The sequence below is a fragment of the Bombyx mori genome, chromosome 14, assembly GCF_030269925.1.
Source record: "Bombyx mori chromosome 14, ASM3026992v2".
Classification (NCBI taxonomy): Eukaryota; Metazoa; Arthropoda; class Insecta; order Lepidoptera; family Bombycidae; genus Bombyx; species Bombyx mori.
Genome location: NC_085120.1, coordinates 910,825 through 921,520, shown reverse-complemented (window position 1 = coordinate 921,520; position 10,696 = coordinate 910,825). Strand labels below are relative to the sequence as shown.

The 10,696-nt window shown below is 39.4% G+C and overlaps 1 long non-coding RNA gene across 1 annotated transcript; it reads right to left on the bottom strand.

The window, feature by feature from the left end:
* Nucleotides 1–522: 522 nt before the first annotated feature.
* Nucleotides 523–10,447, bottom strand: LOC134200070 (uncharacterized). The gene is made up of 3 exons (XR_009974810.1): nucleotides 10,285–10,447; nucleotides 1,436–1,546; nucleotides 523–587 (listed from the first exon to the last, which is right to left on the bottom strand). It is a non-coding gene; the product is annotated as an uncharacterized LOC134200070 (long non-coding RNA).
* Between the last annotated feature and the right edge of the window lie 249 nt (nucleotides 10,448–10,696).

The following is a 10,696-nucleotide window of genomic DNA, read 5'->3' as shown; positions in this document are numbered from 1 at the left end:
GTTGGCTTTCTGAATCGTCGTATGACTTTTGCGTTTTGATATAAAATTGCATTTCGTTGCAAGAGAAGCCGCGGGCGCAGCTACGAGTACTTAATGAATAAAAAATAATGAATTTTTCTTAAATTTTATCTATATTTCTTTCTTTAAGATTATTTTTTCAGCTATAAACGCTGTATATAGTTACAGAATATGACATTGGATCTTATGTATCAAGGTGGGTGGCGGTATTTATGCCTAATGGAACGTGAGCCCAAAAAAAAGCTTCCACTTCTGGGCATAGACATCGCCTAGGCTCGCCGCGATGACTACAAAGTCTAGACAACGACACACACTAGAACAATAAAGGCTCGTAACTAATGCATTCTCGAATGCTTCTATTTAATTTAAAGTTCTGTCACATACGATTTCCGGTGACTACGTCCCTGTCTCCGCACACAAGATGCCAAGGCGCAATTACGTCTGTATGCTTAGGATGGTCCTTTATTTATTATCTTGTTTGATATGCGGTAAGTGAAACAAAAATTTCAAGTTCTGTTTTTGTATTTCTTTGATGATGTTTGTAGTTTTGTAAGATTGTGTAGTCGTATCTGGGAAACAAATTTGAAGTCTGAGCTTTACATAAATCACGTACGAGGACTATTTGACGAAAAGTCTAGGTGTGAGCTTTTTTGATTTGTTCTTTTTGTTGTTGTTTTGTTTCTTGAATGTTTCTTCGGGTTTAAACGTGCTTTAAGAGTGGTTTTGTTATTTTAAATTACTCAGACGTTCGAGCTCACGATCAACCAGCAGCAGCAGCTTGGCTCTGCCCCTGGCAATTGCTGAAGTCCATGGCCGACGGTAATCACGCACCTTCAGGTAGGCCGTATGCTCATCTGCCTAGAAGGGCAATAAAAAATAAAAAAATAAAACTGGCGTTAAGTGGTTACCGGGGCCCATAGACGTCTACAACGTAAATGCCGAAATGCAACCTGCACCTTGCACCTTGAGACATGAGTTCTAAGATCTCAGTTTTTACAGAACAACGACTCTGCTCCACCGTTCAAACTGAAACGCATTACTGTTTCACGGCAGAAATAGGCAGAGTGGTGGTACCTACATGTGCGGACTCACAAGATATCCTACCACCAGTAATTACGCAAATTATAATTTTACGGGTTTGATTTTTATTACACGATATTATTCCTTCACCGTGGAAGTCAATCGTAAACATTTGTTAAGTACGTATTTCATTAAAAAAATTGGTACCCGCCTGCGGGATTTGAACACCGTTGCATCGCTAGATACGAATGCACCGGGCGTCTTATCCGTTAGGCCACGACGACTTCGAAACTTTCATTTCACAAAGTTATTCCTTCAGCGTGGAAGTCAATGGTGAGTATTATAAAGTATGTATTTTCATTAGAAAAATTAGTGCTTTTTTATTGCAGTGGCTTACCTGATCGTGGGCCCGTCGCAAGTGGAGATCGTTGATCTACTCGCCATTCCGGTCGCTATTCAAGCCTCACTGAAGAGTAGAGATTGCTCATGATCATCACCACACAGTGCGCTGATAAAACAATTTTCGAATCAAAAAAATAGCATTACAATATGCCCTTAACAATTCATGATATTTTACGATGCCGCAGTCAGTTTAAAACCGTTGTACGCTAAACGCGCGTTTTGAATCCTTTTTTACGGGGTCCTGTCATTTATACTGAACCCAGTTTTATTCGAAGCGTTTAAAATGAAAATTCACAACACGACCGAGAGTTTCCCGCCATAACAAAGCCCAAGGAATGTTTCTTTAATGCAAATCCTGGCCGTGCAACTTCAGTAATATGTTAATGTACATTATGAAGAGTAGCTTTGTTAAAGCAAATGTATGCTATTTTGTTAAAGAATAAAATGAATTTCTTTTGTAATCTTCTAATGTCAATTCATTGGGCGCGTTTTATAAATGTGAAATATAATAATTCGGCTCTTTGATTTTAAGGTAATTTGCTGGTGTGTTAGATGCCGTAAAATCTTGTAACGATGTCATGTGTAATGATCATTATTTATTGTCATTCTGCGATATCAGAAAAACCTGAAACACTTATTTTATTGCGCAAATCAGTGATTTAACTGACGGCATATCTGGTGTTAAGTGCCCATGGACATTGAGGATTTTTTTTTTTTTTTTTAAGTCTGTCTCAATAGTGCAACTGGAAGGCACGAGTACTTTTCGGTAAAAATGGGTTGGTTGAATCAATAGCCACTTATATAGGATCAAAATTCGCCACATAACTAGTAAAACAACTTTTGAAATCACAAGAGAGAATGATCACGTAAAATGTGTTTTTTATTATTGAACCAGTTACTTTGTGTGTCATCACTGAAACCCCCAAACTATGTTGAATGGGTAACAATGTCCATCGCACATTATTTCACAACAGCCACCGAATATTCGAGATAAATTTTAACGCTCACAATTTTGTTTGGCGCGTTTTCGATAATCGATTAGAAGTTTATTCATTCGTGATAGACTCACTCACACCGCTACGAATAAGATGTAAAGTGTGAATAGGAGTTTAGTGCCGTTGAAAACACAATGTATCCACCTAGGCTAAGGTAGTCGTGTGTGAATGTATGAGGCGAACCTTATTTAAAAAAAGGGATGTTATAGCTACTGACGATGAAGATAGTGTAATTTATGGATGCGAGCTGTGGTACGCCTATTGTTGGGGTCCAAGGGGAAGTTTGTAGAGTTTTATTTTATTTTATTTATTGGGTACCAACATGTTATACATCTGCACAGAACATGACAGGTTTCATATACCTAGTCAGGTCATAAATTCTGTCACATGTTTAATGTAAAATAATTGAAACAAGTTCATTAATTATATAACCATTCATATACCAAAATGAACTTAACAAAACAAAGATTCTTATGACACTAAAGTTTATTCAAAATGACCTCCGTGATTTTGAATACAGGCCTACAATCTGCGCGGCCAGTCGTCTATCGCAGCACGAACGAGGTCCATGTCAATATCGGCGGCTGCCTTAATCAAGGATGTCTTGAGTGACTCCAAATTGGGATGAGGCTTTGAGCACGCCTTTTCCTCCAAGTGTTGCCATATCTTGTAATCTAACGGATTCAAATCTGGACTGGAGGAGGGCCAGTCTTCGTGCCGGATGAAGTCGATTTCACGCGCCGCCAGCCAGTCTTGTGTGCTCTTCGCTCTATGAGCTGGCGCCGAATCTTGTTGGAATACCCAGTGCCTGTTATTGAACATGGTATGAGAAACAGGTTCCACAAGGTTCGTCAGGACTGTATTTTGATACACAACTGCATTCGTTTTTACACCTTTCTCACAAAAATGTACCTCTGTTAAGCCCCAATAAGAAACTTCCAACCATACCATGAGCGAGGATGGAAAATGACCTCGTTGGACACGCGGAATACGGTTGCTCGCTTCTTCACTACTGTGTGCGTACACCTTATCATTTTGTTTGTTGTAGCTCTCTTCTACGGTAAAATTTTTTCATCCGAAAAAAAAAAGTCCCGATATTTTTTTCCCGCGTACCGCATCAACAAAGCGCGGCATCTCTTCAGTCTCAGGTCCATTAGACGAGCATTCAAACGATGTTCTGTTTTTCTTCGATATGCCCGAAGCCCTAAGTCTTCATTTAACACCCTTTTCACCGTGGTTCTGCTTAACCCCATCTGCAGGGCCAGCAGTTTCTGCTTACGTTTGGGATTTCTTTGAATTCGCGCCTTCACAGCTTTTATCACTGCTGGAGTCCTAACAGACCGAGGGCGACCACTTCTTGACCTGTCATCTACACTAGAGTCTTCATTGTATCGTTTGATGGTACGATAAACGAATCTTTTGGTTATATTCAAATTTTTCAGTATGTTAAAAATTTGAATTGGCGCGTAACCGCAACGATGCAACGCAATAACCGCAACACGGTCTTCTTTAAGCGTCCACTCCATATTTGTGTAATGAGTAAAATTCTAAAAGTATACATTTTTATTTTCATGAACAATTCGAAATTCGAATTCAATAAACTTTTTTGTGGCCACCATTCTAAAAGAAAAGTTTTTACTGTGTGACAATACTTATGACCTGACTAGTTACATTGATTTACTTTAACTAGTAGGTAAGCTCACGGGGCTCAAACCTGACGACGTTGCTAACACGAACCCTAGCAAGAGCCGTGCTTCGCAGAATCTACCAACGGATCGGAAACACGACCCACTGAGAAGATCCAGTGAGAAACTCAGTGGGCTGTGTCTGAGGGTTAATTTACGGGACGAGAACGGTGACCGGTGCTTGAAGTACCTAAAAGCACCGTTAGTGGATCGGGAGGATCCGAAATGACGTGTTTTGGGTGACGTCGACTGCTTTGCATTCTTTCCGCAGGATCGGGAATGTAGTTACCGGCGGCCACGATGAGAGGGTTCTCGTGTTGTGCCGGTTTATCGAAGTTGAGACAATTACAGGTACCGACTGCATACATTGAAAAAAGAGTTCCAAAATAGTATGTTGTTTGAGCACCTTTATCTGTATATTAGTACGTGAAGCAAAAACTTTGTATCCCTTTGTACGAAAATTGCGCGGACGGAGGAGTATGAAATTTCCCACACTTATAGAGAATATAGAGAAGAAGTGCACAATGCTTATATTTTTTAAAAATACATTAAAACACTAAGGAAAACATTACACACACTATCGTGTATTTGACGCAACTTCTTCTTCTTCTTCTTCTTCTTTGTCGTTTCCTCATTACTGAGGGTCGTGACCACCTTGGTCCAGTTTTTGCACCAGCTTCCTCCAATGTTGCCTGAATTCGGCCTGCTTAATGGCGCCCGGGACGCTTGACGCAACACATACGTCATAGACCTATATAATAGGGACACGACATATTGTTCTATACGTATAACTGCTTATATAAATAGCACCCATTTTGAAGGCACACACATAAAAATATATCTATCTCGTTATGTTAGTTACAAATGGTTCATGTCGCATATTACGTTGCGGTGTGAATATTCCAGTAGATCATCAATCAAAACTCACGTTTTGAACATACGTTTTTTGCTTTAACTTCACCGAAACTATTTTTTAATATCTGACACCAAAAAAAGCATCGGTTTATCATTTTTTCACATCGATATTTTAGTAAGGAAACTTTTTTTCGCATCATTGATCTGCGCTGCTGACCTTGTCAAACTATGGGGTCAGTTTACGATCCTTTCTTGGAGTTTGGTATTAAAATTCCCTTTGGTTGTATTTTATTTATATTAACGGTAGGCAGCGGCTTGGAACGACGGTAACCACTCACCATCAGGTGGGCGGTACGCTCGTCTGCCTACTAGGACAATAAAAAAATTGTTTTACCTGAGCTTACGACACCAATCACGGAGGAAAAAGAAACATGAGAATTTTTTATGTTTCTTTTGTTGCATTTAATGTTCGCCCATTGATCAAAATTTAAAATATATAAACACTATTGCCACCTAAAAACTTAGATTCATTTCTAGTACTTAATAAATGTTCAATTTCGTTTTGTGAATAAAAATACTATTCCGAAAAGAAAAGATTATTGTAAATAATAAATCTCAACAGTAGCTACTTAAAAATCGATTGAAATAAATAGATCAGAAAATAGTACTTAACTGTAAAACCGATGTAAAATTGTAATTAATATTAATCGAATAGTTTCATTTTTATGAAATACTAGCTGACCCGGCAGACTTCGTAATGCCTCAATCGATAAATAAAAGACCTAAACTTTTGTATAAAATAAACTTAAAACAAACAAAAGGAATCCGTCCGACGGGGGACACATTAAAGGAAAAACAAAATTGTTATTTTTATTTCATTACGAGCACTTCCATATTTATCTACCTTTTAAACTATACTGTAACTATACTTGAGACCTTAGATCTTATAACTCAAGGTGGTTGGCGCATTTACGTCGTGGGTGTCTATGGGTTCCAGTAACCACTTAACATCAGGTGGGCTGTGAGCTCGTCCACCTACCTAAGCAATAAATAAAAAAACCTTCTCTGGACTAACATAAATAATTCAAGACCAAAAGTGAAGTTGAAGTGTTCGTAATAATAATTCACGTTTTTCTGTTCAATTTCGTTCTGGACAATTTTATATTATATTTTCCGATAAAAATTTCATGATAACTATTGAATTTCGAATTCGTCTTCGGTCCGTGTAAATACAGAGTCTCGTCGTCCGTTGCCTATTGTGCCGATTTCTGCCTCATCTGAATACGTGTCGAGAATCCAGACTTCATTGAAAATGTTGAATATTATAGGTATTATATTGGCTTTATATTGCGTTTAATATCTTATACCTTTAAACGAGCAATTCTTGTATATTAATACAATATATATAATCTGAATCTCGGAAACGGCTCTAACGATTTTTATAAAAAATAGTATACAGGGGATTTCGGGGGCGATAAATCGATCTAGCTAGCTTATTCGTGTTTTCAATAATCAACTCTTCCCGATATCTATTAGCGAATAATAATACTATTTTTCTTAATTGAGGGCAACTAACCGCTTTAAAGAAACAACAAGATGGCGTTATAAAAAAAAAAAACGAGCAAAGCTCGGTCATCCTCTAGTATTATTTACGTGTGATAAAACACAAATTGGCATTGTGTAACCATAAAAGTATTTGTTACTAAATCTGGATAAGTAAACGTATTTACAGGCAACCTTTTTTTTGGAACGAAGTTCCTTATGGGACGATGTGGAGGGATACCCTAAACGGGAAAAAACGTCCGTAACGTAAGATTTTTATTAGTAATGCACACAGTGTACGCGTTAACTTTGTAATAACGTACAAAAAATAACCTTTTTTTTATCATTCATTGACCACGATCTCAGAGCGTTCATTTGCGCAATACACTAACTCTTATGCAAACAACCGTGAATGAAGTGTACCACAATAAGTTCGCACGTTACCGAATGACCGTAGGTTGTTGCGAAACCTCCAGTTTTATTTTCTTTGCCTCGAATAGAACTTAAACTTAATATTTTTATAATAAGGAACTTCGTTCCTATCCGGTGTCCCACAACATCACACATCTTTTTTATAGCATAGATGGGTGGACGAGCTTACAGCCCACCTGGTGTTTAGTGGTTACCGGAACCGTAGCGTGCTATTGATGAAACCTTATTATTCATTATCAGACGAGCCGTGAACGCCTGTCTTATCTAAAAACGTCATAATATTTATTTCTTTAAATCGTGCTCCGAAAAATTCTCATTTCCATTAGAGTAAAACCCGTAAGAAGCACGAATACAGTGCATCTAAGTGCTGAAAGAATTGCGGGGAGTGGTTTGGCAGGGGTGGTCGAAATGTAAGAACGAGGGGGTCATATTGAGTCCCGGTTAAAATGTAATTTATGTTTCGCGCTTCGACACAACCCTAGTGTCTCATCATCAATCAATCATCATCTTGGCACATCGCAATATTTCAACAATATGTTCTTATGCGATAATTAGGTCAACTGTTTTTTTTTATTGCTTAGATGTGTAGACGAGCTCACAGCCCACCTGGTGTTAAGTGGTTACTGGAGCCCATAGACATCTACAACGTAAATGTGCCACCTATCTTGAGATATAAGTTCTAAAGGTCTGGTCTGGGCTGGTTCTGGTCCAGCGGGGTATTCCGGGACACCAGCGGAACTGTCTGAGCGGCCTGATGGGCTGTCGTACCGAGACGGCCGACGTTTTAGAACCTTCTATTCGCCTCGAAGGCTCTGAAACGGGCTCCTTGGGGTGTGCTGCGCCGTCTGGTTGTAGTGTTGACCGCGGTAACCCACTTACTTCATCCGGGTTCTGACCACGGAGGGGATCGGACGCTTGGCGAAGAGTGCAGTGGAGTCGTTTAGTGGGTAGGTCCCTGAAAACATCCTTGGGCCCGCGGTCTCACAGTCGCGGACCAGTCCCACATACCCGCGCGCCCCCTAGGCGCGGGGACCTCGTAGAAGGTTCGGCCCAGGGCAAGTAAAAAAGAATCTTCCTTTTTTTATTGCTTAGATGGGTGAACGAGCTCATAGCCCACCTGGTGCTAAGTGGTTACTGGAGCCCATGGACATCTACAACGTAAATGCGCCACCCACCTTGAGGTATAAGTTCTAAGATCTCAGTATAGTTACAAAGGCTGCCCCACCCTTCAAACCGAAACGCATTACTGCTTCACGGCAGAAATAGGCAGGGCGGTGGTACCTATCCGCGCGGACTCACAAGAGGTCCTACCACCAGTAAAACGTTCCTTGACTATAAAGTACAAAAACTACTAAGTATTCTAATCGTTGAAAATAATAGAATTACAATGAAAAACGCGATCTCATACCGCGTAGTTTTGATTACTTTTTAAATTATTTCAAGATTTCCGAGATCCCCAATCTTTACTGTATCGAACTCAAATATATAGGTAATTTATTAATTATGTAACGTATAAAAATACATTGAAACTGCTTCGCGAAAGATATGGGGAGGATACTGTTTATTATTGCAGAGTCACAGGCTCCAAATAAATATAATCGATTTCGGCGCGTCCAATTCATTTAATGACCCACGGAATTTTTCTAATTTGGCCCTGGCTCGGAACGTGCCGGATCTGTAAGTCCCACAGCGAAAACTCAGCCCGGCCCTGATCGACTAACCATAAGTAAGATCACTGTAACCTAAAATGTGTTTACATTAGATATTGCTGTTTGTGTAACAATTCCGAAATAACATACAAACAACTAAAAAAATTCGTATCCTCGTATCTTTCACGAGAAATGTTTTTCTTCCATTCTTCGTTGTGAAAAGCGTATAATTTTGTTTTAACAGGAAACTTGTGTGCGGACATGTGATGCTAAGAGAGAAGATGCATGTGACTAGGAGATGTATAGAAATGGTAGTGCAAGATAGAGGGGGAAGAGGTCGACCAAAGAAGACATGGATGGAGTGTGTGAATGACGACAGAAGAGAGAGAGGAGTGAGTGTTGAGATGACGACTCATAGAAGAGAATGGAAGAGAAAAAATAGCTGTACCGACCCCACCTAGTGGGATAAGGTGGAAAAAAAAGAAAAAAAATGGAAACTATCGGTATTACAGCTTGATTGTAGTTCATCCAGACCGTTTTGAATAATGACAGCGAAGCCATGAATTCAAATTCAAATTCAAATTCAAAATAATTTATTTCAACTTAGATGTCAGTATGACACACTTGTTGAATGTCAAAATACAAATAACAATGTTAACTCTACCACCGGTTCCAAAAAAAGCCACAGTCCTGAGAAGAACCGGCGAAACAAACTCAGCGGGCTTTTTTTTTTGTTTTTTCTCAAATATTTTCTTTTTTTTAAATAAATAGAAATATTCACAATAAAAGAAAAAACAAGTCAAAAAAATACAATTAACTTGATGAGTAACGACTTTCAAGAAAACTATTTAAATATGAATAAATGAATAATAAATGAGAACAAATCACACACGGTCATCCGGCCCCAATTTAGGATTCCCTGTGCTGTGGGTGCCAGAGACTGACATTCTTATACACATTTTTAAATATTGTTCTTTTTATTGCCCTTGCAGGCAGACGAACATATGGCCCTCCTGATGGTGAGTGGTTACCGTCGCCCAGGAACTTCAGCAATGCCTAGTTTGTGGAGAGTATTAAGCAAACGCTTAATACTCTCCACAAACCTCGTTTGAAGAAGGACATGCCATAGCTGTCATTTTGACCTCTTGTGAGTCCGCGCGGGTAGGTATCACCACCCCGCCTATTTCTGCCGTGAAGCAGTAATGCGTTTCGGTTAAAAGGGTGGGGCAGCCGTTGTAACTATACTGAGACCTTAGAACTTATACCTCAAGGCGGGTGGCGCGTTTATGTTGTAGATGTCTATGGGCTCTAGTAACCACTTAACACCAGGTGGGCTGTGAGCTCGTTCCACCCACATAAGCAATAAAAAAAAAACTTCGTAGCTGGCTTTGGTTTCTACGTCGGATCGATTTTGTTCAGCCCGGTCCACTATCTTTTACTACTAACTTTCGTCTTGTCTCGGTTATAGCAAGCCAAAATATAAGGCTTGTTGTTTCTAGACGAATCAGTAGATTTCCCATGTCATCTCCATTCTGTGCGAGAATGATATTATCATCAGTGTATCTCAAATCATTAACCACCTCTCCCCCAACTGATATAACTTTGTGTCCCATTCTTCTAAGATAATGCGCATAATGTACTATTTGAATTGAAAAGTAACGGCGATAAGATACATCCTTGACGTACCCCACCCTGGATTTGGAAGTTTCCTAAAAGGATGTCGTCCATTTTAATCACTGCGGTACTGTAGCATCGCCTCCTTAAACGTATTATTAGACGGGGCAGTACACCCATTTCCGCACGTATCTTCCAGAGGTGTTTCAATATGACCGTATCTAATGCTTCATGGGAGTCTGCAATATATGGGATGGAATTAAATTCCTTGGCCTTTTCATTATATTGTATAATATATAAGAATTTGTTCGCGGATCCATCTTCCTTAAGCAAATCCTTGCTCAGGTGCGATTTGCCTCGAGAGCCTTGCCGACAGTCTTGTGTCGATAATGTACCTTATTCTACATTATATCCATTCTAAAACTGAAAATCCAGTTTTGTAGCGACTTGAATATTAAAAGCTTACCTTTATTCATTTTATTTT